The following is a 332-nucleotide window of genomic DNA, read 5'->3' on the forward strand; positions in this document are numbered from 1 at the left end:
ATTATCTTCTGGGGAGGGAGTTCTGGTTGTTGACGGATCATGCCCCGTTGAAATGGTTCAATTCAGCCAAGACCAACAACGCCCGGATAATGAGATGGGCATTAGCCCTTCAGCCTTTTCAGGTCCAGATCGGCTATAGACCAGGGAAAACTAACACGGTGGCCGATTTTCTATCGCGGCAAGGAGAACCGCAGCCCGTGCCCGAAGGGAACCTGCAAGTACCTGAACAGGGGAGAAGACGGGGCGAAACGGGGACAGGACAGTGATAGAAGCGCCGAGCGGCATCTTAAGGGGGGGATCTGTAAGGGAGGAGAGCCGGAGCCAAGGCCGGG

At 56.3% G+C, this 332-nt stretch overlaps 1 protein-coding gene across 1 annotated transcript in view; it reads left to right on the top strand.

The window, feature by feature from the left end:
* Nucleotides 1–332, top strand: part of LOC109292002 (molybdenum cofactor sulfurase-like) — a gene marked incomplete at its 5' end in the record, with an annotated part of 46,007 nt that overhangs the window by 559 nt on the left and 45,116 nt on the right. The gene's annotated exons all lie outside the window — the stretch shown is intronic.

The sequence above is a fragment of the Gavialis gangeticus genome, unplaced genomic scaffold (genome assembly GCF_001723915.1).
Source record: "Gavialis gangeticus isolate Ggan-Ray unplaced genomic scaffold, GavGan_comp1, whole genome shotgun sequence".
Taxonomy (NCBI): domain Eukaryota; kingdom Metazoa; phylum Chordata; order Crocodylia; family Gavialidae; genus Gavialis; species Gavialis gangeticus.